General features: G+C 42.6%; 1 protein-coding gene across 11 annotated transcripts in view; it reads left to right on the top strand.

Moving 5' to 3' along the window:
* The window catches only part of TSNARE1 (t-SNARE domain containing 1), a 448,830-nt gene that overhangs the window by 175,477 nt on the left and 246,230 nt on the right, over positions 1-27,123 (top strand). The window lies entirely within an intron of this gene.

The raw sequence follows: 27,123 nt of genomic DNA, 5'->3' as shown, positions 1-27,123 counted from the left end.
GGAGTGATCTTTAATTCAATTTACTTGTCACAGCTGTGATTACTCAATATGCAAAATAACAATGAGCAGATTATTTTTAATCCTTTTTTAATAATTTTGCCCTCTTTAGTTTTTTGCTGTTAACACATGTCTGTGCAGCAGTCTGAGCTGTGTGTATGGTGGAACATTAAACTCTGGCTTTTGAAATCCAGATTGGTGAGAATATAGACAAGCAAGCAAAGAAAAAAAAAAGAAAAAAATTACAATCCTTTATTTTCTATAAATCCTTAAGACTGGCTCCACAGCTGTCCCAATCCAAATTTTATTCAAAAGAGAGGTTTTAGGAAAAAAATGTTCTGTACATCCATGGTACTGGGATGTGGTACAACAATTCCTCTGAAATTTCTTCACCTCATGCTCCACGTATAACCCAAAATTATTTTATTATTAAACAATTTGTTGCAATGTGTTTTAAGTGCAGTAATGCAGAATTACTATTTGATTTTCAAAGGGTGAAACAGAGGAGCTCTGAGCACCCCCATGCCCCTAACAAAGTATGTGACAGGGACAATATTTGAGGCTTTAAGCTTTTAGATGACGTTGTCACCTCTCTTTTTAAAGGTCTAGGGACAACTGCCCAAGTTATTTTAGCCTTCCTGTCTCCAAGCACCTGTGTAAGAGGAAAACAGGAATGCTTGGATAAAAAGGATATGTCAAACCTGTTGTCCACCCCTCTGCTCCTTCCCAGTCTCCAGGTTTGTCCCCTGACAGAAGCATTACTGCACTTCCTGGGAGTAGAGCACTCCTTAATGGGGTAATTAGGGAATGCCTCGTTTAAACACACTAAAAAAGGCCTGCTGAGATTTATTTACTTATTTATTTGGGTGCTGTGTTCATTTCTTTGCTTTGATAAATAACCTGACTTGTCTGAAAACGCATAAACTTAAAGCTTGTATTTCTGCAGCTCTCCTGGGGTGTCCCTGCCCCATTATGGTTCTTATTGGTTTTATCCCTCAGATAAAAACCTCTGTTATTGCCAAATAGTTTGTTCTGTAAATCTGCATTTCTACAAGAAACAAACAAAATAAATTATACTATAATGTGACAACAGATGTTCTATAAAATTAATTTGGTTTACCCTTCACCCTGGGGAAGTAGCCAGGCTTAAATTTGCTCTTTGACTTGAGTTCTTGACTAAAGGCAATGTTTCTGGGTAAAATATTACAAGTGAAGTTCCAGGCTTAAAATAATTCATCACAGCCTGAGCATTTGGTTTGGCACATACCTAAATTTATCTCCACCCTGCCTCCATTGCAGGGATGTCCGAGCTGCTGGTATTTATTATGGTTTTAGTCAGCAGTCCTTTGAATAGCAAAACAAGGTGTGCAGAACTCCCACAGGGTTTGCTTGGCTGGGGCAGCAGCTGTGCCAGGAGCAGCTGTGACAGTGGTAAGGATGGGAGAGATTGCAGGAAAAGGTGTTTTGGTCACTGTCAGGATCAGTATTTCACTTCCAAAGCAGGGCTGTGTCTCTCAGCAGTCGTCTGGGGACTGGAGGATCCAGCAGATCAATCTCATCAATTCTCCTGGCAGTGTGTCCCTGGCATCTTCCAGTCATCCCAACCTTACAGCACCACAGGGTTGTGCATTTTGTTTTTCCCCAAAACTTGTTGGGGGCAAAAGGGAGCACAATGGTTTTATTCTTAGTCCAGTTTTATTGTTTTATTGCTAGTCTAGTGATTTTTTTTCACGCTCTTATTGTCCTAGTTACCTAATTTCTACAGCTGATTAATCAACAGTAGAGTTAAAATTGTTGCTGGTATTTTTATTTTGTTGGTTCCCAGTTATCCAGGTTTTGTGTCCTTTTTTATCTATAAAAAGTCCTTACCTTCCCCAATTCTTACCTGGTTCACAGGGCAGCACTGCTGTGTTACAGACTGGGATTGCTGCTATTCTCCTGTGCTTGCACTCAGACACACCTTATTTTAATCCATGCTTTACACAGAGCAGTCACCTGTTATTTCTGTGAGCTGACACAAAACCAGAACAAATCTGAGTTGCAATCACCCAGACCATTGTTACTGCAGCTGAAATAAGCTCAGATGAGCTCAGGTCAAGACAAATTCAGTCCTTGAGACCCTGCACTGTCAGGTCAGACCAAAAACTGTGGCTTTTCACTAAATGATGGCAAAATCACATTTTCTGCCTACTTTTCTGGTCACACCAGCAAGCAGAAACAACAAATTTTGGTGTGACAAATAAAAAAAAAATAAAAAAGTGACAACCCATGTTGCTCCAGAAAACAGGATTGAGGCTCATTTTGAAATGTGTTAAGAGCTAAGGTCAGTGTGAGAAATGACCCTGTATTGTGCCCAGTCCTTCCAGATTTGGGAAATTACTTTGGAATAGGGAATGAATGATGCTGAGTGACCAATTTCCCTAATTAGAAATTGCTTTTGAGGACCAAGAATTAGAGCTCTAAAAAGGTGCAATCCTGGTGTTTGGAGGTTTGGAGTGCAGCCCCCTTTTTCCAGGGTTGTTCACTTACTCTGAGGGCAAGCAACAAATGGTACTTACTATTCAATGTGTAACACAAGCTACCCAAAGGTCTGCTATAGATTTTTATATGGACAAAAACTCTTCCTCTTCAAGTGGGTGTAAAGAATACTGAATATTTGCACAGGTGTGTGTTCCTGAACAAAAAGAAGGGTCTGTTCTAGAGAAAGATTGTTGAGGACTTGCATAGTTTAATTAAAGTTGGATTTATTTTTGTTTTTTAATTCATGGTGTAGGCAATGGCCACTATTTTTTCATGCCTGATAAATTTGAAATGACTCCCATTAAAGGGAAATATCAAAGAGAAAACATAAGCCCTGTCATTTTTCCATGCAAAGATTCTATTCATCCTGCCTGTTCTCCTCTTCATAAAAGATTTTCCTGCCCAAAGATTATGCTGCTCATGTGCAGCTTTCAGTAACACAGATTTAACTTGGTTTATTCCCACCCCTTTTGTTGTGGATTCAGTTTTGTGCTTTTGTGTGTTTTGTCCCATCTTCCCAGACTGGGTTTTGCCTTTGCTTTTGTAAGTGGCAAATAGACATAAAGAGATGGAGATGATTTATGGGGGTGTCTGGGTTTTGGGAAGGATAATGTTCCTGTCCCTTTCACAGCTTCTAATTCACCACCCTTTTATTTTTGGGGGGGTGGTGGGTTTGGGGGGAGATGTTGGGTGGTGGTTTGTTGGGTTTTGTTTGTTTGTTTGTTTGTTTTTTGTTTTGGTTTGTTTGTTTGTTTGTGTGGGGTTTTTTTAGTTTTTGTTTGTTTGTTTGTTTGGGATGGTTTTTTGGAGGGGATTCATTGGTTTTGTTAGGTTGGTTTGGGTCTGTTTGTTTGCTTGGTTTTTTTTTGTTGTTGTTTTGTTTTGGTTGGTTAGTTGTTTTTTTGTTTGGTTTGGTTTTGCTTTTTACCTTCTGGGAGTCTCCTGGAATTTCTTTGGTTTTTTGGTGCTTCTTCCAATTCCTCCTGCATTTCTTGATTTACCTCAAAAGATCTTCCACTGTCCTGTCCTAAGTCTTTTGCTTGTCCTAGCACTGAACTAAACTATTGAGCAATGATTCAACTAATGAGAGTTAAAACATTTTGTCTTTCTCTGCCTGGCAGGGTGGTATTCAAACTCCCTATTATCATCTGCACACACTGAATCCTAAATTCCATATAAAACCACAATTTGTTAATTAAACTTTCTCCGTCACGAACATTGGATTAATGCTGGTGGCTCGTTTCTTGTCTGAAGACAGCCTGGGTGGTGATCAATCACTTTGGGATGTGCAGATGGGTTTGTTGGGACTGACCTCCACCATCCAGTCTTTGAAGGAGATGGGAGGAAAAGGCTTTTTTCCCCCCAGGGGCTACTTCAAAACAAGTAGTGAGTTAAAGTAGTGTGGAAATGGGAGCTCTGGTGAGTTCACAGGAGACAAAGGCATGGGGCTGATCTGTGAAGGGGAGGGAAGAGGGACACTCCTGCAACCCAGTGAGTCACTGTTTTCATTCCATGAAAAATGTCTCCTAGGAAACCACGGATTGCAAACAGCCAGCTCCAGCCATGGGAATGCTGTTTTTTACCTAAACAAGCCCTGGGGGCCGAACACAGCTCTTGGTGGAGCAAAGCTCCTTTGATTTGAGGATGGTGCCCAGGATTCAAAGTGTTCAGAGTGGTGAATACAGCAAAGAAAAATCAGCAGGGCTCAAGCAACCAACCATTCCCTCCTGACATTCCCAGGCCGCCTCAAAACATCTCTCACCATCTCCCACTTCCTCCAAGGCTGTGACAAGCCAGCAGGGGAGGACATAAATTTCATGGCTCATCCAGAATGCCGAGGTTTTGTGACCTTGCCTTGTGGCTCTGCCTTTCAGAGACCAAATTGGAGATCCCCAGCCTGCTGTGCCTCTTCCTCCCCTCCACACATGGCTGTGACATCCCTGTGGCCACCTCCTCCTACACAGGGAACCAAGCAGAGAGAGGGACCTGCCAGTTTTGCAAGTTAGTTTCCCCTAATGAGCTTCAAATTAGAGGTGGCTTTTCTTTTTCCCTTAATTTTCTTGTATTAATGGAAAGGAAAATAAGAGCTGTGATGCTGTGTGTGACAGCAGCCTTATTGCTGGGTTTGCAAAGAGAGTCAGAAAAGCAGCACTTTTTGTCTGGAGGTATAAAATAAGGAGGAGGAGGGTTGTGTGAGCAGACCAAGTCTTTGCCTTGTAAAGGCAGGTATTTCAGCACTGTGCAGTTCAGAGAGACCTGGCCTAGCTCAGTCTGGGTGTTAAAGAGTTGGCATCTTTTATTAGACCAAGTGTTAGAGTTGTAGAAATAAATAAGTTTCCTTCAGCTGTACAGGAACTCACTTGTAGGCCTAAAGCTTCTTCCAGCTCTACCACTTGTTTTGATGAAAAAAGGTTACCTCTGCCTAAAAATGTCCTACATTTGTTCTCAGACCAGAACAACTGCAGCAATTTACTCTCTGTTACCTGGGGAAAGAAGGAAGGTTGTCCAGAGTACTCTGGAAGAAAAAACTCCTTTTTCTGCAGGTGGTTGGGACTGCTGAGTGGGACTGGATTGTAGTGCAGAAACTTGCAAGCTGCTCTGCAGAGACATCACTTGAAAATACAACTTAAAGGGTAGAAAATCTAAGCAAATCTTAGATTTTAAGGCTGTCAGCTGAAGCACTGTCTGCCTCTCTCCTCTGGCACTATGTGCTGGAAGCCAAGAGGAGTAGGACAATAAATTACTGGGGAGCAGGGGTTCCTAGAGGGAGGAAAGGAGATTGTTTCATGTTAAATGGCAGAGAGAAAAAAATAGCAGCTGATCCTTGCTCTGTTGAGCAGAGACAGTTGAGCTGTGTTTGCAGGGAGTGGTGACAATTGTAATAAAAAGTTGCAGGTATGAGTCCTTCAGTCCAACATCACCAGGATATTGAAAGGTGAAAGAAATAATAATAAATCTAGAATGTCGTCATGTGCATCTCATGCAGCCCTTCCCTTCCCTTCCCTTCCCTTCCCTTCCCTTCCCTTCCCTTCCCTTCCCTTCCCTTCCCTTCCCTTCCCTTCCCTTCCCTTCCCTTCCCTTCCCTTCCCTTCCCTTCCCTTCCCTTCCCTTCCCTTCCCTTCCCTTCCCTTCCCTTCCCTTCCCTTCCCTTCCCTTCCCTTCCCTTCCCTTCCCTTCCCTTCCCTTCCCTTCCCTTCCCTTCCCTTCCCTTCCCTTCCCTTCCCTTCCCTTTCTTCACAACAACGGAACTGGAAACCAGAACCAAAACCAAACCAAAACATCTAGGATTGGTTTAAAACAAAATACCAAAACCAAACAAACCAAAACCCAAACCTCCATCTGGATTTGCACTTTCTCTGATGCCTCCCAGCCCATTTCCATTCAAAAGCTCTCAGGAATGTCTCTAAGCCATCCTGGCTCTCCTGAGGCACTGTCTGATGGGAGGAGCACTTTGCCATGGTCCTGGAATTGAGCAGGAAATCTCTGGCTGAAGGCTCCCTGTGGATTGGTGTTGGAATTTCAGGCTCTTTCTTGCTCCAAGGTCAAGGTGAATAAAATTCAAGAGAATTTATTTTTGAAGTCTCACTCTGAAGTTTATTATCCTTATCTATTAAAAATTCACAAGATCTGAGCTCTCTCTAACAAGTCAAGAAGCTAAAATGGTGTCTGTTCAAGGCTATTTAAGTCCCAATTATCCAATAAACAGTTGACATCTATATTATTTGTGCTTCTAACACAGTTATGATCACCCAAAACCCTCAATGCAGACATCTCTCACCCAATTAGAGAAAACTACCCAGAATTATGAAGAAGAAGGTGCAGAAAAGACATCTAATTCACAACCAAAATTCTCCATCTTGGTTCACATATATCACCATATACTAAAACCCCCAAGTCTAAGTTTTTTTCACCCTGTGAAAAAATCACACGATACTATCCAAACTACACACACACACTCAATTTCTGAAGCCTTTTCCAAGGTCTCAGGTCAAACGAGGTGTTTACTTAAAGTTTATTTTACTTAAATTCAAAAAGCTCAAACTTTTCAGCCATCAGAGCTCCAACAGGTTGGCAGGTCAGGAATGTGAGCACCTGGCAGTGAGCAGAGGTGGCTCTTCTGTGAGCAGCCATTGCCAGCATAAAAGGAGGACTGGATGACACAAAATCTTGTTTTTCAGCTGGCAAAATGTGGACGTTTAGAGAAACAGTAAAAGAATTAAACCACAACTGGAGTTGTGCTTGGAAATGTGGATAAACTGGAAGTGTTTGTGTTTGGTAGCTTGTATTTTCTTGAGTTTTCCTTGAGTTTTCCAAAGGACTTCTTCAAACAGAGGATTTGGTTTTTTTGGGCCCCCAGGACAAGAAGGATGTGGAACTGTTGGAGCAAGTTCAGAGGAGAACACAAAGATGCTCCAAGGGCTGGAAAGCCTCGGCCTTTAGACAAGCTGGGAGAGCTGGGGGTGTTCAAAATTACTTTGATTATCTCTTTTAACTGAATCCTGGAAATATTTTTCCCTCTCCCACCCCTCCCAACCTTCCACAGGAGATTGCAGGGGACAGGCAGAGCCATGAACAAGAGGAACTCATGGAGCTGATCAGTCTGGTTTGTTCCTCACACTCCATCTGTTTACTTCCATTATCCCATACCACATTTTGTGTACCTGTTTCCAATTTTAACTTTTTTGTGGGAAATTCCATGAGTAGTATTTGCCTGGTTAGTGTAAGAATGTCAAAACATGAAGACTCTCTAAAATACTGTATTTGCTTAAAATAAGCAACCTAAAAAAATATATATTAAAAAAAAATTCAACAGAGAACTTCTTTATCTGCATTGTGTGGGGGATTGAGAAACCCTACTGATGTTGCCAAAGCTATTTTAAGCTATGAGAACACAATACATTTGAAAGTTTAATTGCTTGCTGAATAATGTAAACTGTCAAAATAAATACTCAAGGTCTTGCATAAAGGAGAACATTAGGGGGAAAAAATTTTAAAAAAAAGACAAAGCAGAAATGTGAAGTCAGTCAGAAGTGGAATCACACTTCACCCCAGCGTTAGCAGCACCTTTATTTCAGCACTCAGTAATTGCAGCAACAAAAAGCCAGCAGAGGTTCCAGGGGTAACACTCGATTTTCTGGAGTACTTAGGAATTTGTGGCTGGGTCCCAGAAGTGCAACTGCTCAGAGATAATCTCCCTCTCCCAAAGCTGATGGGATTCAGGCTGCTTTTTCCTCTGACTAACCAGAAGGAACAGTTAAGCTCCATTATGCAGCTGATCAAGGCTCTCACCCTTGCAGAATGCAGAGGAACTGGACTGGAGGGGTGGCACTGGGAGCACTGGCATGGACAGGAGGCTTTAGAATCACAGAACTTCCCAGAGGGTCAGCTTGAAAAAAACCCTGCTGCTTGGTTTAGTGTTATTTGTTGGTGCATTTTTTCTTCATTTTACTGAACTTGAGGATCAGGTCTTTGTGCATTTTCTTTCTAAATTAACAGGATTGCATCAGCAGCACGTGAGTTCTTCAAACCATCCCTTTTCAGAAAGAAGAATAAGGAAACGTTCTCCCTATCCCTGCAAAATCCAGGGAAACACAGACATCAAGGGAGGTTTTGTGGGTTTTCTTTTGACAGATCACTCCAATTTTGGCTGAGGTTGGTGAAGAAGCAAAGCAAAGTTGGCAAGGATTGATACTCTCAGCTAATGGGAAGTTGAGCTCAGAAACATTTAGCATAAAAAACACAGAATAAATGAAGCAATTTCACCCTTGTTCTGCAGGTGGATTTTAATACCTAAGGTTTTGAGTGACATTAATTAAGATTCTTAAATTCCTTTAATTGGGTTGGGCTGGTGGTCCAGGGTAACAGTTTTTTAACAGTGAGCTCTGAACTGTGTGTTGTGTTTTCTCATGGCCTGGTGCTGCCCACACTTCCACTTTCTTCTTTAGTCCCAGGAATGATAATTTGCCTGTGGAGGGGACAAAGAGCCAATGTTCCTCACTGCCTGCTGCAGGTGAAAATGCACTGTCAAGGTGTTAGTCCCTGGCTCCTGTGGAGGCAGAAGATGATTTCTGTGAAACTGAGCCCTCGTGAAGGATGTTCGGCCAATCACACGCCTGGGCAGAGTAATTTTGGGGCTGTCAGGGCATTTGAGCCTTGTGGTGAGATGTGTGTCAGAGTCTGGCATGGATTGTACAGGTGTGGTGTTACAGAGTCAGAGAATCACAGAACAGTTCAGATGGGAAAGAAATTTTAGATTATCGAGTCCAGCTGCCAACCCAGCGTCACCACCATGGTCACCACATCCTCAAGTGCCACATCCACCTCCAGGGGTGATGCCACCACCACTGCCCTGGGCTGATTTACCAATGACAACCCTTCTGGCTAAGAAATTGCTCCTGATACCCAATCTAAACCTTTACTGAAACAGCTTGAGGCTGTTTCCTCTCATCCTGTCACTTGTTACCTGGGAACAGAGCCTGACTCCCACTTGGTTGCATCCTCCTGTCAGGGAGCTGTAGGAGGGATAAGGTCCCGCCTGAGCCTCCTTTTTGCAGGATGAGCCCCTTTCCCAGCCCCCTCAGCTGCTCCTGCTGCTCCAGACCCTTCTCCATCTCCTTTGCCCTTCTCTGGGCATGTTCCAGTCCTTCTTGTCATGAGGGGCCCAGAACTGGACACAGCACTTGAGGTGTGACCACACCAGTGCCCAGCACAGGGGGACAATCCCTGCCCTGGGGATTTTCACACATTGGTGACACAGAATTCCAGAGGTGTGGCTGGGGTATCCTGTGTCTCCTCTGGTTTATACAACCTGCTTCACTTTTCAAGGAAGAGGGTGCTTGAGGGAGAATGATAAATGCCCAGTCCTCACTCTGATGAAGAACTAAACTCTCCCTCGCCACCTAAAAACATCATTCTTATTACCCAAATCTCTCTGCTCTTCTCCCAGCACAGGCACACCTAGGAGGAGTTTTCCTCCACGGTTTACTGAGTCTGAAAGGCAGGATAAGGAGTGTGACAGCTCTCTGCAAAGTTAACTGGAATCAAAACTGAGCATTTCTAATGGGTTTTCTCTGTGCTTGCTATCAGGCTTGATCCTCATAAGTGATTTCTCTTGTCAGCGCTAAGTGGCTGTGAAAATATTTCTACTGGAATTCAGAGCTGGCACAAAGACCAGGGGAGTCTGGAAGAGCTGAGTTAGGCTGGGTCCTGCACAGCAGCACATTCCTCTATAGCCAGGCATAAAGTTATTCCAAAAAGGAAATTATCTGAATTTTAAAAACAGAGATGCACATTGCAAAGCCCTGCCCTGATGAGGGTCAAGAAACTCATCAGGAATTCCCAGGAATGGCATTCACAGGTTTGACTGTTTTACAAGTGAGTTTGGGGAAGGAAAATGAATTTTTTTGTCTCTCTGTATAACTCAGGAATTATGCAGCAGGACAGAGTGGAATATTTTCACTGTTCACAATTTGTGGTTAAAGTATAAAAAAAGATCCTGAGAAAACACAAGCCATAATTCAGATCTATGAAAAAAAAAAAAAAAGGTGTTTCTCAGTCAACGTTGTAACACAGTCTGGGTTTTTATTTATTTGTTTATTTATTTATTTATTTATTTTTAATTTTTTTTTTTTTTTTTTTTTTTTTTTTTTAATAAATGAGGCTGAGAAGTGACTTGTTACAGAGCACAAGCCCCTTCAAGGGGAGAAAGTTCTTAAATCTATCAGGGAAAGGAGTGACAAGAAGAGAAGTTTAGAGGTTGACTCCAGGAAAAAAATTAAAGGAAAAAAATACAATTAACAAATAGAGTTGAATGTGCTTATCTGGGGAAACCCATCACCCAGGCATCATCCACAACCCATCACTGTGCACTTTTGACTCCACTTGTGAAATGAAAGACAGGCTGAGCAGGTGTCTCACAGCCTTTTGAACTGTATTTTTCTGAGGAGATGCTCCTAGAACAGGAGGAAATGTGAAGATGGGCAGAGGCTGGAGGTGAGAAGGTCTCCTCTCCTCCTGACAGGGATTCACACCTTGCAGCAGAGGTGTTTTCACTGAGCTGGTCACACAAAAGTGCTCTGTAGTCAGCCAAGACATAGAGCTGCCTGTATTTAATTGGAATATTCCCATTTGGTGACTGCATCCAGATATATTAATTCCCTTTTATTATTTCTCCACTTTCTTTTTAATTTGCAAAACCTACCCACCACTACATTGCTGAATAATTTAGTATTATTTACAGAGTGTGGGCTAAATAATGTACTTTGATGATGAACTGGAAGCCTTTTTCCCACCTCTCACTTTCTGATTACCTACCACATCAACAATTATGGTTTCCCACCTGGACTGAACTAAAAACTGGATAATGTCAAATGTCTCTTTATGTTTCTGCTACTTCACAAATTATCTGCAACGCCTCTTTGGATCTTCCTTTTGTTAGTCACAAGGTGGGTCACGGGAAGCTGTATTTAAAGGACAGGACGCAAATTTCAGGAGGATAAAGAAGAGGCTGTAGGCAGGGAGCAGCTGGAAATGAGTAAGAAAATTTGTAAAGAGGCCAGAAAGGTGTATTCTGGAGAACCCTGCCCCCTTTTGTTCTCAGACATCTCGGATTATAAATAGGAGATAATGGAATGCAAAGTCCTGCGGAAACCGTGAATAATGAGATGGATGATGTACAAGAGCAAGTGGAGGTCACAGAGATAAACTGTAATAATGCCTGAATTTATTGGGGAGGGGAAAATGAGTTGGAAATGACTTTGGCTGGCTTCTTGTTTTAAATGGTAGGAAAACAAGATATATAAATCCTGAAAAGCAAAAGTTCAATTCAAGACACCGGTGCAAATCGAGAGTAATTCCATTAAAGGTAATGGAATTACGTCAGGGTAGGGCCGGAGGGATGTTCAGACCCAATTACATCTTGGTCCTAAAATGAGATTTCGATATTGTTTGCCAGCATTTGTGGTGCAGTGAGAGCCCAAATGAGAGCATCACTTTGCTGTGCTGGGTGAACCTCCAAGCCCCATGGACAAGGCACAGAAAACAGGAGAAAAGGAGCAGGAATTAGTTCTGAGTACAACAGAAAGGGGAACTGAAGCAGGAAAGAAGCCAAAATGTTAAAACAGAAATAACCTGGCTCATTAATGCATTTTTTAAAATAGTGCTATAAAAGGAAAAGCAACTGCTCTCTGTGGGAGCAGTGTGCACCTGGCCAGTGCTTTCAGTGTGGAGGAAAAATCATCCTTGGAGTCACTTGTGAAATAAAAAACAAAGCAAAACAAAAAGTTTTGAATGGGGCAGCTGATGTGAGTTGGATATTTGGCTGGGAAGGAGCAGTCTTGGGTGACCTCAGTTTTTTGATCTTAGCAGAAAAAAATAAGAGACAATCCAACAGTAAATGCAGGGTAGGAAAACATCTCCTTTTTTAAGGTTATTTCCTCAAGCTTTTAAAAAATCTTTTTGCTCTTCCAGTCAACATTTGAACAAATATCAGCTAGAGCAGTCACAATGTTAAATTTCATCTTATTGTGCAGGTAAGGTGCAGTTATTTTCTTCAACAACAAAGGAAAAAAAAAAGATTCTGCTGAACAGGAAACATGGAAAAAAGCCAGCATATATGAAATAGGCTTCAGTGTGGTCAGTGCTTTCTCCTGAACCCACAGTTTTATTAGTTTTTTATTACTATTACTTAACATCTGTGTGGTTTCAGAGATGGCTTCTAAGCTGCTTTGAATTTTTAACAATTAGCTGAAATACCTTGGATTTTCCCCAACCATCCCATCTGCAAACAGATTTTCTCAAGAGACAACAGCTGTTACTGAACTGCTGGGCTCTTCTAACAAGGCATGTTATCTAAACTCTGGTAAACTTTTTATCATCTCCAATTTACTGTCCTGGACAGTGCCAGGCTGTTTGGGAAATAGTAAAGGAGTATTAAAAATCAACTCTCCAGGGAGGAAGGGCAGAAGGGAAGGATATTTCTGCAATATTTTCTTTCTATTAAGAAAAAAGTCCCCTGATCAGATTCTCTGACATACATCCAGACATTTGACAATTTGATTTTCTATCATTGTACAGAAGCTGCTGCTGTGGATTGCTGGTTTTATTTTCTGTTCTCAGTGAGACAGCACCAAAGACCTTTCTTTGCAGTTATCTCTGACATCTTCCAGCCTCCAAAATAATAATAAAACACACTTTTGAAGTGGCATTTAATTAATACATTTATGCAAGAGATTGATGTGGAGTAATTAAAGGAATAGAGCTGACTCACCAAGTTCCTTATGGGAGTTTTTAGGGTAGATAAGATCCTGCATTGATAGAGATTTTTTATCTTCTGTAAGAGATAGTAAGAGAGTATGGCACAAAATTGTATCACACCAAGGGTGTAAAGTCTGCCAAAATCTTGCTGAATTGAAGTTGTGGCTGCCTGTGACAGGGACAGGCAGGACTGGGAATGGCTGCATCCATGCCAGGACCATCGTGGGCACTCTGGTCTGATGGAGCTGCTTAGAGAACCCCAAAATACCCAGATAAATGTTTGTATAACTGGATGGAATATATGGACAGAACATTTCTGTTTGGCAGTGCTGCTAAAAATATCACTAGTTCTCTTAGCTGTTCCACCCAGTGATGACTTAATTTCTTTTAATTTTTTGTCATTAATGAGGAAACGTAGATTATCAGGAAGCAGTGATTTTATTTTTCAAGTTTATTTTATTTAAATTGTGTGGATGCTTCAGGGCTTTCCAAACATTTTGATACACTCTTGCTTTTTTGACCAGAGATAGCCCTCACTTACCCTTGGAATGAAGTGCTGAAAAGAAAAGGGTGATAAATTGTGGGGAAAAGCATCAATCCAGTAATCTGAGCAGAGCTCGACACATCACAAAATCGTGTTGGTTGGAATGGTTTTCTGGTTGTCATCTGGACCCAACAACAAGAACAAGGCCAACTCTGATCAGTCTTTTGGCAGCCTCAGGTGGCTACAGACCTCAGTTAAGGGACATGGTGGGATTCATTCCTGTCTTATCATGTACCCATGCCGAGTTCATGCCTCCAGCTCGCTTATCTTTGTACCTTCTCAGCAATTTTGGGATAAGGGGAAGGGATCCAGGTGAATGATCCAGCCAGAAGACCGTGCACAACTTGTTTGTGGCATTCTCTGTGCAGGAATCAGCCTGGAGAGCAAAGGAGCTTTAAGGAAAGGAAATCTGCCTGTCTCCAGGGAGCTGGTGTTTTCAAACCCATGGAAGGAACAGACACTCAATTCCTACAGGCTTTTGGATAACTAGAGAGCCACAGTCTGTGTTTTGGTGCCTCCAGGGTGGGGCAGTCCTGAGAAGAGGTTGGAAGGGTGGCTTGGATGTCACCTGGATCAGTAGTCATGAGTCTGGATCTCACCAGTGTTGGTGGTTTGTTCACTTGGGAGAAGTCCTGAAACAAAAAAACCAAAGAATTGGTTTGGAATTTGGGATATCTGATACTGACTGTTTTCTCTCAATTAAAGAATTAATGCTGGATCCCTCTCCAGCCACTCTGCTGCCCAGCCTGGAGCACTGCAGGGAATTGTTGTGACCCAAGGGCAGGACTCTACATATAATAAACTATCCCCATCTTTGAATTTCAATGGTTTTATTCAGAAAGCTATGGGATTATTGATTCAAACCACTCAAAAGCAGCCCAGAAGTTTGGAGTTGACATGTGCCTCCTGTTGCTACCACAGCACACACTAACAGAGATTTTAATGAACTGACAAGGAGGGGAAAATCTCTTTCTGCTCTGTAATAGCTGAGCCATCACCATTTATCCAAGATCTCACGTGTCTGAAACGCTCCAGATTTTCACTGTACTCCAGAAGTCCATTTTCAGCTGAACAAACTCTTCTGTTCATTCAGGAAGGGAAAGGAAAAAAAATTATATTTAGGATTACTCCCTTTATCTTCTTGCATTTCAGCCTGACCCTGTTTTGATGTAAAATCCTTTTATTTTAAAAGGAAAGGTCAGTCACATGCTTCAGTAGCATCTCTCCTGTGGTGCTTTGGTCCTTCAATGGATATTGCTGCTGAATTCATTTAGGGAACTTGTCAGCTGGATCCATGTGCTCAACTTTTTGGCAGCTGTTGCATAAACTTAGCACACTTACCCATTTTGTATGAAAGGCTGTTTTTAAGCACTGAGGCTGCAAGGAAACACGTTTGGGCTGCTCCATCTGGTTTTACAGTGCACTGAGTGTGTGACTTTCTCTGTTTTCTTCTCTTTTTGGGTCCCTACCTGCACAAATGCAATGTGATTTTCAACACATGATTTTAAATATGTCATTTACTACCCTGGTTACATTTACAATTGCTCGTGCTGAAGCAAGGCAATAGAGGCTCAGTCTCTGGAATTTCTTATTCTGCACATGAGCCTTGATTCAGGGAGAGGAGAAACATTATTGATCTTTCATCAAGTAATTTTCTTTTAAGCACCTGCATTGGACTCTTAACAGTGGTTCTTAAGCTGAATCCATTTTCCCCCTGGAGAACAAATTTGCTATCAGCAGCAGAGGTTTCTGATAACGGGGCTCACAGTTTTCACATTCAAACCGATTGGAAACCTTGGATATTTCCCTTGGCCCTCCCTGTAAACAGAGAGTTGCTGTATCTGAGTTCATTAAATGCTTCTGCCAGCAGAAAGAGAGTCTTGCCTTACCTGAAACAAACCTCAGAGCCTGGTGATTTGTAATGGACTTCCTCAGGTCTTTTATTCTGTTTGTTTATCCTTTTATTATCTGTTTGTACTCGTTTCTTACTAGGGCAGGGTCTCTTTTGAAGTTTAATTTTTTGGACGACCAGCAGTGCATTTTAATTGTTGTGGAGGCACAAATCATCCTGGCCACAGTCTGAGGGTTTTTGTCATGGACCAGGGATGGTGATTTGCACAACTCCTGTAATAACAGTGCCTTTTGGGTGCTGGTGCAAAATTTATTGCCCCACAAAATGGGGTCTTCATTCACATGGCTGCTCTAGCGGGTGTTTTATGGGCCAATAAAGTGCCTTGTGTTTTTGTAATCTAAGTGCTCCTCTGCTTTATGGTCTGATGTCAGTTGCAGGGTGGTGGGGAAGAGCGACTTCTGGCACGCTGGAAATTATGCATTATTGTCACCTGAGAGCCTGAAGGATCTTTAAAGTAATGAAATGTGGGGCTGATGAGCAGAGGAGTCTCACCAGTGGCATTTCTTTTAAGATTTTTGCCTGTTTTAGAAAGGTAATCATTCCTGAAAAGAGACAGATACATCTATCTGCCTGCTAAATTAAAGTGTTGCTCAAAAAGCACTGCCAGGCAGAGGGAAATGTAAGGTGAATGGAAAGGACAGTGAAGGAGAAAGAAAAGTATTTGGAGATTGAGACTCTGTATTTTGAGTGCATTGCACTCTGTGCGGGATAAATATATTAATTTGCCTTGTACTTCACAGCTTGCCCTTATGCTCAGAAAGTTGCAGAGATGTCAGATTTAAAGAGGCATATGAAGTATAAGGGATAGAGCAATAGGTGGCAAGTAGGCTGCTGAGATCCATTTCTCTTCCCAGCACAATTCCTTCCAGTTATCTCTGTGCTTTTGAGAACAAAGTGCAGTATGAAAACAAATAAAACCACAACAAAAAAATCCTGCTCTCAAGCAAACATATTTTAAAGCTGATTCCTGCCTTATATTATGTTCACATTTTTCTGTTCTCCCGTCTTCTGCTAAAAAAAAACCTCCAAAATCAGAAAAAATAGATCTTGGCACAAGTGCCTCAAGGGAGTGTGTTCAGAAAGCGCCAGCGCTGTTACCAACATCGACTTTTACGCTTCACTTTGTACTTTAAAATGTCTCTTTCCTCCAGCTGACCTCCCTCTCTGCATAGCACTGTATTCCAAAACACCTTCCAGCAGAGGGAAAGGTGGAGGAGAGGGAAAAAACAAAGTTGTGGAGCATTTGGTGTTTGCTCTCTCTGTGGAGTTGAGGGAGCTGGTCAGGAAGGTACAACACGTTCAGAGTGAGCAGAAATGGCACTGGTGAGAGCAGAGAGCCCCAGCCCACAGGACATGGAGCAGTTAAAGTCGTTCTCAGCAGCAGTGGGAGTGATCACCTTCAGAAGGAGTCAGGAAGGTAATTGGAAGGTAATGTTTTTTCTGTCTGAAGCAGCAGCAGTTTGCAGCTTCCCGTTCTGGTCCCAATACTTTTGTACCAGGCAGGCTGAGAGCTGCAGGTCTGGCTTAGGATATCGTGGTGGGCACAAATGTGGGATGAATTTTAGGTGGGTGAGGAAGTGGTTTGGACATCCCCCATCAGGGAAAATGTGATCTGAGGACCAGAGTGAGAAGTCCTGGTAGGTTTCCTCAGTTGCTGGATCTGGACAGGTGAGGGGTGGGAGTGGCTGTACTTTATAAATGTATGGAGGTGTCAGGGGGAGGAGGTCCTCTCCTAGCTCAGGTGATGTGGCTGGGGAAATGTTTTGGGAATGCAGAATCACAGAATGGGTCAGGCTGGAAGGGACCACAGTGGGGTCACCTGGTGCCACCTCCCTGCTCCAGCAGGGCCATCACAGAGCACAGGCACAGGATTGTGTCCAGATGGCTCTGGAATATCTGCAGGGAGGGAGACTCCACACCCTCTCTGGATGATCTATTCCAGCGCTCAGACAGAAGTTCTTCCCCATGTCCAGGAACTTCCTGGGCATCATTTCTGGCCTGTTCCTCTTGTCCCATTGCTGGGAACACCGAGCAGAGCCTGGTCCCTGCTCTGAGCCCTCCCTGCAGACACTGACAGAGGGATGAGGTCCCCTCTCAGTTGTCTTTTCTTGAGGCTGAACAGCCCCATCTCCTTCAGCATTTTCCTATCAGAGGTGTTCCAGTCCCCAGATCATCCTCATCACCCTTCACTGGCCCCATTCCAGGAGCTCCATGTCTCTCCTGTACTGAGGAGCCCAGAACTGGACACAGCATTCCAGATGTGCCTCACCTCCTCACCAGGGCTGAGGAGATTTACACAGGAATTTGGAATTGAGCATCTGAGTTTAGGGAGGTTGATAAAAAAAAAAAAAGTATAGTAGCAAACTCTTGATGTGAAATGGTTTGGGGTTCGTTTGTTTGTTTGTTTTTGTTTTAGGAATTAGAGAACTTGTGGACAGAGTTTGATTTTGGTGAAGTTCATATTGTTGGGGGTGTGGAAATGGTATGGAGGGAAAATTTAGTTTCTTCTCTGTAGGATATGTGAGAGAGAGGGTTGGGACCAGGGAGGTAAAATGTGGGACATAAAACATAGTAGGACTGATTTTTTTGGGGGACAAAAAGGGGTCTGTCTGTGTAATGAGGGGTCCAAAAGATGCTTTTCTGTTTAGAAGAATATGGACTCTGTGGATGAGCCATGTCTGAAGCAGGACTTGTTTGCGAAGTTTCATTTAAATCCTAGATTAATAAACCCAAAATCATCTTGGCCAACCTGAATGGAGTTTCCAGATGGAGAAGAAAGAGATGCCAAGGGAAACCCAACCTGTGGGATCCATAACCATCTGTCTTGGAAGCCAAAAACTGTGCCATTGCCTCTGCCAGTGATGGTACCAAAGCAAAACAAATAGATCAGAAGTTGGCTAAATATTGGATTTCTTTGTGTGTTGTGTCACTGTTAGTGGACTTTGCATCATCTTCAACACCTGTTCTAAATACCAATCCATTTGCATTGCACAGACAGCTTAAATAATTTATATTTACAGAGCACTATTTATTAACATCAGCATGGAGGTTTATGAAGTCTTTTTATAATGCCTAAAAAGTGTATTTCTAACAAACCTGGTGTCCCCAGTGCTGTTGTTTTGAAACATTTCTTCATATTCTCCATCAAGAAAACCAGTGTTAATCAACCTTCCTCCAGTTTGGTCTGTGAACTTCATGGTGACATTTCCTTCATTTATCACCTGGGATGAAATTGGGGATCAGGGTAACAAATGTGTTTCTCTTGCTGAGCTGCTTCCTCCTGAACCCCACAGCACCTGATTCCTGCCAGGGCTGTGCTCGAAGCCACCGTGTCCCTGCACTGCTGCAGGGCTCTGGATATTTGTCTGCTGGTTCTTAAAGCTGACTTTTTTGGAGATGATAAACCACCTGGCTCTGCTCTTTGGACTGCAGAAGAATTGCTTGGTCATTGCCTTTCTGTTTAGATTTCCTGCTAGTCCAAGGGTGGACATTTTTCACGGCTGTATGAGACAGCCTGTGTGCTCCACACTGACAATTCCAGGGGCACAATTGCTGCTAATGCCTTTTCCTTCTCACTTAAATCCTGATGGAGGAACCGGGTTTGGGCACATCACTTAATTTAAGCATACACACAGGAGCATTTGTGCTTTAATGCCCCTAACTAGAAATACACAAATAACCACAGCCAGCTGAAAAGTGTCTCAAGCTGTTTGTTTTCCTTTGATTTCTTGCTCACTTCACAAAATAACAAAACTCATTGCAGTTGTTTGAGTGAAATGGATTCATTTTTCAATGAAAATTGCCTGGGTTTAAGCAACGTTGGTTTTTTTTTGTTTGATTTTGTTTTTGTTTTTGTTTGGTTTTTTTTTTAATTAAACATGTATTTTCTGGGATGAAAATGCCTACATCTCAGAAATTGATGTGATTTTTTTCCTTTTTTTTGCAGATGTTTGCTCTGCATGCTCTTGCCACTGAAAAAATGTGGTGGCAAGAAAACACATGAACCAGCAAAAGCAAATTTTAAAATTGAAATAAAGCCTAAAAAATCTACATCTCCCTCCACCAAAACTTTTCATCCTCCAAGTACTGGCTCTTTTATTAACGATGGTTCCATTGTGATTCTTCAAGGAGAGCTGAAGCAATCATTCATTCACATCAGTAAAGAACCCTTCATCTTTGCTTTTCACAGTGCCCTGTCGAGTATTGAATGCATGTTAAATGCTAAAACCAAGAGAGGGAGTGTGGGAAGTATAACAGACTCCATTAATCTGCAGTGCCATTTATCTCCTGTCCATTTGTCTTTCCTACATGCGTGTCTGTGTGTGTGTGCAGGGCACCTTCTGGCACATTTGTGCACCCTCAAAGCAATATTTGTGGTTCTATGCTAAAACACACAAGCTAATCTATAGGAGCATAAATTATGAGTAAACTTGCTTCAAAGTCATCACTTTTATCTTCATGAAGTCTTTGGGATTTGTTATATATTGGATTTTGAGTCTGCAGCTTCCAGTCCGTTTTCTGCAATGGGCGAACTGTTAAGAGGGAGTTTGCATTTTTTGGAGTCCACATACAGATTTGAGGATGAAGCTAAGACAAATCCCACATCTCTGCCATTCCAGAACAGGCAATTTTTTCATCACAGAGTCATTGAATGGTTTGGGTTGGAAGGGACCATAAAGATCATATAGATCCAACCCCCCTGCCATGGGCAGTGACACCTTCCATCAGTTTCTAAAACTCTTTTACAGGATATATTTTTTTCTCTGTATTTCTGGGCTACAAGCAGGACTCAGAAACTCTTTAGTTCCCCCCTTCAAGCTGACTTAACTCCTTCTACGGAGCCCTAAAATCAGCGACCCTGAGCTTTCTCTGCGCAGAATCGGAATCATCAAATCACAGAATGCCTTGGGCTGGAAGCAACCCTAAAGATCATCGAGTCCCAGCCCTGAAAAACCTGGAAAGACAGCTCCAATCCAAGCTTCAGCAAGGAGCTGCAGCAAATCCCTGGAAGGAAGGCGTGATAAGAGCTCTGTAGGTTGTGTGTCGCTCGCTGCTTTCGATGATTGCTGCAGGCACCGCCGGCTCTGCCGCTGAGGATTGCTGCGGGAACACATCCCCGCATCCCAGTGACCTTTCTGTGGCAGATGTTGAGCCACGGTCCCCTGGTTAATGCAGGAATGTGAGAGGCAGGACAGAATTAGAGAGCACGGGCAAAGCAATCAGAACAGTCACAGCCTTGATACCATTTATCTCGGGGAGCTAAAAGGATTTTCAGGGCAATTCTGGAAATTTGGGTGGATATTTAGAGCTCACAGAGGGTAGCTGAGGTCCTTGGGCTGGGAAGGGAAGGATCTGTTTGCTTTTTGCAGAAATTTGGTGCAGGAGAATGGTTTACCTCAGCACAAGTGAAGTTGCAAGGATAGGTAAAAAGAAATAAGTAGTTTATCAGCACCTGGAGGGGGAAAAAAAAATAAATTATAACTATCGTGATCAGTAGGCATCAGAGTTCATCAAAATGAAATTATGACAAATTAAATTGCATTCTGCCTCTCATAAGCTAAGAGGCTTACTGCATAATGAGGGAGAGGGAGGTGTAATATATCTCAGGTGCTAGCAGGGCAGTTACAAAGGATTCAAGGGGCTCTCCCATTGGGAAGGAAAGTGGAACTTTTAAAATTAAAGCTTCCTTGGGAATAGTATGGGTGGGAGAAAGAGAAACAACGTGAGAGGTGACTAATGGCAGTGACATTGCTGAACTGCTTCCCGTGGGGTCCTTTTTGAGAGCTGTCAGCAGTGACTTGACAGATGGAGTCTGAGGCAGTGCTGAGCTAATCTGTAGGTGATGCAGGGTTAAGGGGGGCTCTCATAAACTGTTCTGCAGATAATTTCGTTGAAAAATACAAATCTGAATTGCTGGTGGTTGTTAATGAGTAACTAGCTGCCTGCATCTGGTTAAATCCTTCAGGGGAGCAAGCTTTCTCCTTATTTCAGTAATAACTGCTTCTTTATTTATGATGATTTAATTTTAAGAAGCCATGATAAAAAAGGTATTTAAAAATAGGTATTGAAAAAGCCATGAAAAATTTTGCTAAGGTTTGCACTTCTGTGATGAAATTTGTGCGGGCTGCTGACAAAAATTCCTGGTTTTAATGCAGAACCACTGAACAGCAGAACTGCAAACTGTGTTCTCTCTATAGATGGTATTTCACTCATGTCAGGTGGGTTTGAAATACCTCCCCTTCTTTTCCCACACAGCCACAGACCATCCCCTAAGCTCCTGTAAGAAAAATAGTGCCACGTCTCCTAATACTTTCAAGTGACAGGTAAATTGGAAATCCATGATGCTTTTATTTTAGAATATTGTGTGGCTTGAAACCTGGAAGTAGCAGTCTGTATTTCTCCTGACTTTTACTCTGCTGGATGATTTACACCTATGCAAAGGGGTTTGCTGACAGATCAGAATTAGAGCTCTTATTTCGCTCTGTTGTAAACTATTCCTCAACATGCACAATTAGGTGTTGAAGAAGAAAAAAAATGGGGGGAAAATGGCTGAGAAAGTCAGTTTGGAGCCAGAATAAGTAGATTTAACTGTTCTTCCTTTGATGGTTGTAACAACACAGAAAATATACTTTAGGACTTGCTGAAAATTAGTGCAACAATTTAGGCCAGGTTGGATGGGGCCCTGAGGAACCTGATCTAATGGGTGGCATCCCTGCCCGAGGCACAGGGTTTGATCTCTGAGGTTGCTTTCAACCCAAACCATGCCATGAGACTGTGATTCTGTGATTCTAAAAAATAACCTTTCCTCCTGGTTCGTTTTCCTGCTTTATTTCGAGGTGAGAGATGCCCCCTGCATTCATCATGCAGAAACAGAGCCACAAGTCCTGGATAGGGAAGATGTGTGCTAATGCCTTTATAAACAATTCCATGGGTGAGGGGATGGATGTTAATGTCTTTGGAATGGGTCTTAATGTCTCTTTTAACTTTAAGGATTGTCACAGAACCCAGACAGTTTGACTGCTGAAACATGTGGGTCTGCACAAGCCTGAGTTTCTGAACTTTGGGGTAAAATGCCAGGTTCAAGGGGAAATGTGGGGTAGGTGGTTTGGGAAGGCTGCAACTTGCTGGTACCTCAGGCAATGGGGAAAGGAAGAGGGCCACGTGCAGCTGGGAGTTTGGGTTAAAGGAAGGATGTGCTCTCCAAAATCCGAGAGAGAGAGAGAAAACTCCACAGGCTGTGCCCTGGTGGACTGTCTCACTCCATTCAAATAAACTTGCAGGACTCCTCTGTCACCTTTTCACAGCATGATTTTCCATGCATCCTGGCATTTCTGTGATTCTGTAAAGTGCAGTGATCTAAGGCAGAAAACGTTTCTATCCTACAGATGAGTGTTTCAGCTTCCTCGTGATGGGAAGAGGGAAGGCAGACACTGATCTCAGTGTCTGGAGCTGTGTTAGGGGAGGTTACATTTGGATATCAGGAAAAGGTTCTTCCCCCAAAATGTCATTGAGCACTGAACAGGCTCCCCAAGGACTGGTCACAGCCCTGAGACTTCCAGAGCTCAAGGAGTATTTGAGCAATTCTCTCAGGGTTGGGGTGGGATTGTTGGGATTGTCCTGTGCAGGGCCAGGAGTTGGGCTGGGATGATCCTCATGGGTCCCTTCCAACTCAGGATATTCTCTGGGTCTGCTGTAGGATCATCCTGGTTGTGTAGGATGCACCATAAGGCTGGGTCACCTCTCCAGTGAGGATTCTCTGCATTGTTTTGGAGGTGCTGTTGAAGGTTGGAGTGGGAGCTTCAGACAGAGTTTGTTAGAGAAGGTCCCATTGAGTCATGAGGTGCAGAGAGGATCCCTTTGCTTTCTAAACTCCTCAGAGAGGAGCCTGGGGGCAGCTGGAACCAGGATTATCCCCAGACTTTATCAACAGTCTAAGTTTTACAACTTTGTCCCTCAGATTTTAATGATGGCACATCAGATATTTGTCTATGAAAATGGATTATTTCTTATGATAAATGATTAGACAAAATAACTCAATCAGAATTATTTACTACTCAGCATAAAAGCTAAAACTAGTATTACAGTATCAGAGAGGATAGTGCACTAAATCAAAGCAACATTAAAGAAATCATGTTAAATCTACCAAAGCAAACAATTATTAGAGATTGATGTAACTCACCCAGGCCAATGACTGAGGGCAAATCTTTTTCACTCAGCCTTGAGGGACATCCTTGGGGCACATTCTTTACCCAAAGGATGAATGTCCACACACACTCCAAAGAGGAATAGGATAGAAAATGTATGAATATGTGTTTTCATATGTATGAAAACTGGACTGGACTTTTGTAGCTTACAGGGGCTGACTGCCAGTCATGTGCCAAATCTCTGCCTCACTGTCAGGGTGTTGGTTTGAAGTTTGCATGGCAGATGGGTTTTAACACAATTTAACACCAAAACCTAGCACAGGGTGCCCCTCTCATCCCACCACTAACAGTCTGAAAAATAGGGCATTATTTGAGGTTTTTGACCACATTCCAGGGCAGAACTTCATGCTACAGGTGCCTCCCCTCCACAAACCACAAAGAATCTCCGTTGGATTTTCTCTGTAGTTAAACACCTTTAATAGGTGGAGAAAAGGGAACGGGATCCTTAGGATCCATTGCTGTCCCTGTGGGCAATGTATGAAGTTTTATCTATTTGAGGTTTGCTGGGGCCTATCAGGTCCTACATCCACCAGTCCTTCACAGAATCCATCTGTAAGGCAGGAAGGAGATGTCCTGTGGTGCCAATCTCCCTCTGCATATTTGATGCTCCCTTTTGCATCTCTGTCTCCAGCAGCAATGAAATAAATGTAAATGCAGCTGCTCAACCTACTTCTGCTTAAGCCACAGATCCTGCAGCTCTGTGCTCTGCTCAAAGTACTCTGACTTTTACCACTTTATGGATAAGAAAACTGCAGTAAATATTATAGCAGCTGTGAAAAAGACAAGTTTTGAGTTATGCTGAGCTATCTGGTTTAATTCTTGCCCATCCTACTTGACCACTCTTAAGTGCAAAAATGACTCCATTGCTGTGCAGTTGCCCTGTGCTAAAAAATCTGAATCTAATGATGTTCAAACCACTACAGCAAAGGTATCTTTGATCTGTACCTGAAAAATGCATTATTGCTCTTCCATTAGGGATCAGATGAAAATAAAATAAGCTGTATCTTGTTTTATGAGTGGAAATGGCATTTCCTGCCGGAGCTGGAAAACGAAGCTCTGTGGGATTATTGTGAGTATCAGCAGGCACAGGGAGGCAGAGAGAACTCCCTCCCTTGCTGGTGTTTGCTCTTGCACTTGGGGTCTGATTATTTTTCCACTGGCTTGGCCATTCATCAAGAGTCTCAGAGAAGCAGCAGAGGCAGAAGTTCAGCTCCTTCCCGGTGTCCCTGCGGATGGCGGGGAGCAGCCACCGCCTCTTCGCCGAGCTCTTTTAAAACTGGATAAATAAATTAGAGAGATGATCGCTCAAAGAACAAACTGTGATCAGCTGGGGATCAGGGATTCGCTGGACCGTGCTCCTCCAGCAGAGGAAGCAGCAGCCACGGGGAGCTCGTAGGCAGCAGTTTGGCATCTCCTGGATTATTTAGTGCTTTGTCTTCGCAGCGTTTGTGCACGCAGAAATGCTCAGCAAGAGATGTTACCCCTCCTAAGAGATGCTCTCTCTGGTGCTCACCCTGCCAGGGTTTGTTTTCAGAGCAGAGCTGTAGACAGGTAAATCTTTTGCTGCGTTTGTATTTTAGGTACTTGGCAGCTTCACAGATGGAGTATTAACTTACTGTTGTGTGGAGGACTCTTTTGAGAAGGAAATTTTATTCATGAAAGACACTCCTCTAATTAACTTCCATGCTTCCATGGGGAGAAGAATATAAAGACAGATAATAATACTAATAATGCTGTTAATACTAATAATAAAAACAACAACAAAAGCAACAACAACAACGTATCTTGTTACCATTACAAATTAAAATAAAATACTTCAGGAAGCAGTGTTTTGAGATGGCTTTTTTTTTTAAATTAAGATCTTAATAGCATTTAATGTAAATTAAATATAATCATTGTCTGATTCCTGAGCACATCTCTGAGACTGAAGAATAAGAAGTTAATTGTGCTGACAACATAGTGGGAAGTGCCAAAATCAAGCACCAGCATGTTGGTTAAAGTGCATTTTGAATTAAGAGCTGGAAGGCAGAACTTTTATTTTTTTGTACTCCTGCTCCCACTTATTTTTCCAGCAGAGTAAAGTTCGTGCCCAGCATGAATTTATTACGTAAAATATCTAACATAAAATTTACATTACAATGCAAATGAAGAAGGCTTTATTTAACTTTAGAGATTGGGAAGGATCAGATGCAAGAGCCTAACAAGCCATTTTACTTTGGGGATGGAGCATTAGTGGTATGTAAATCCCTGAGTTATTCTGTGGGCAGATAATTTAATGAGGTCTGCAAAATGGATGTCAACTCCAGCATCTTGCTTTCCATTAAGAGGAATTAGGTATGGAAATCTGAGATTTGAATCTGCTGCTTGTAGAATTCATGCATTTGGTGGCAAGAGATACTTGATTAAGAGATTGGGGATCAGGCTGACTGTGCACTCCTCAATGTTAGCAATGTGACAGGATTCAATTCCCAGCTCCCTCTCTCGCCACGGCAGTGTGGAATACCTGTCTGTGATAGATGTGACCTCTTCCATCTCAAATTAAAAGTGATGTAATTGCTCAGCTGGTGTGGTGAGTCCTGGGATCATCAGAAAATGAAGTGCATTTTGATGAATTAACACAGAAATTGTATCTTAATTTAAATCAACAGAGGTAATAACTCGTTATTGGATCTGATTTTGTCTTTACATGGGATTATTTCTCCTTCTTGTGTGGTGCCAGAGGAGTCCATGCCTTCTGTGTGAGTGTTCAACCATTGACACACGTCTGAATTCCTGTTGTGCAACTAAGAGATGTTGTCTTCATGTGCACTAAGCTTTCACTTGCAGGTACCTTGTATGAACTCAAGTGTAATTTTATTTACTGGGAGGGTGGTGAGGCCCTGGCAGAGATTGCCCAGAAAAGTTGTGGCTGCCCCATCCCTGGCATTGTCCAAGGCCAGGTTGGATAGGGCTGGGAGCAACTTGGTCCACTGGAAGATGTCTCTGCCCATGGCAGGGGGTTGGAAATGGATGAGCTTGGAGGTCCTTTCCATTCCAGGCCATCCTATGATTCCATGATCCTGGACAGCTTTCCCAGCTGAGCTGTTTGCACAAAAACATCGGAGTGGGGAAAGAACTGCTGAACTTTGGATTAAGACCTCAACAGGAGAGGTCTTGATGTTTTTGTAGTTAAAGCTGTGTTTGGTAAAAGCTCTTTGGGGACTGGCCTTGATCTTCAAAGGAGGTGCTGGAAGAGATGACCTAAGTCTCAAAAGACATGTACTCTCCATCAGAATTGGCAGAGAAGAAGAAAGGAGCTGAATAGACAGGACAAGCCATGGGTCTTCAGGACCGAGTGGCCATGAATAGACATTTTTACATTTTTTAATCAAAGAACTTCCATTCACTTCACATCTCATCACTCTAAAAAAAAAAAAAAAAAAAAAATAAAAGCAGTGACAGTTGAGTCTTTTCGATAGTCTTTTCAATACCACTGTGGCTCATGCTCGTGTGTGTTCTCAAAGGGAGAAAAAACATCATTTTCTCCGGTCTTTTCCAGGTATTTCTTGAGGTTTTGAATGAAACCTCACAGAAAACCACTTCTTTCTGACTGAAAGGATATGAAGTGCTCTCTGGAGAAGCTTAGAAGCTGAGTGTGCCCTGTTGACCTTAGAAAGCTTGAGAACTACTGGACTGAGCTAATAAATACCTTT

This window comes from Passer domesticus, chromosome 1 (assembly GCF_036417665.1).
Source record: "Passer domesticus isolate bPasDom1 chromosome 1, bPasDom1.hap1, whole genome shotgun sequence".
NCBI classification, from domain to species: Eukaryota; Metazoa; Chordata; class Aves; order Passeriformes; family Passeridae; genus Passer; species Passer domesticus.
Note: the sequence above shows the minus strand (reverse complement) of the source record. Positions and strands in the feature narration are given on the sequence as shown.